Genomic DNA, 232 nt, shown 5'->3' on the forward strand with positions numbered 1-232 from the left:
TGAGTCGCACAAGTCGTGAACTGGGCCGCTGATATTTTCATTGCTTCTTCAAGGGTAGTTTGCCAGTCAAAGATACGGGGCATGCAACCTGTCTCTATTGCCTGGGTTGGTCTGGGTAGCAAGGAAGGGAACGGCGACGGGACTGGAAGCTGCTGCAATTTCCTTTTCTCGCTGCCCAGTAATATGTTGTATCTCGCTGTAAGGCCGAGATCTACATTCTTATATTGTATGA

Source organism: Penaeus monodon, chromosome 32, assembly GCF_015228065.2.
Source record: "Penaeus monodon isolate SGIC_2016 chromosome 32, NSTDA_Pmon_1, whole genome shotgun sequence".
Lineage (NCBI taxonomy): Eukaryota > Metazoa > Arthropoda > Malacostraca > Decapoda > Penaeidae > Penaeus > Penaeus monodon.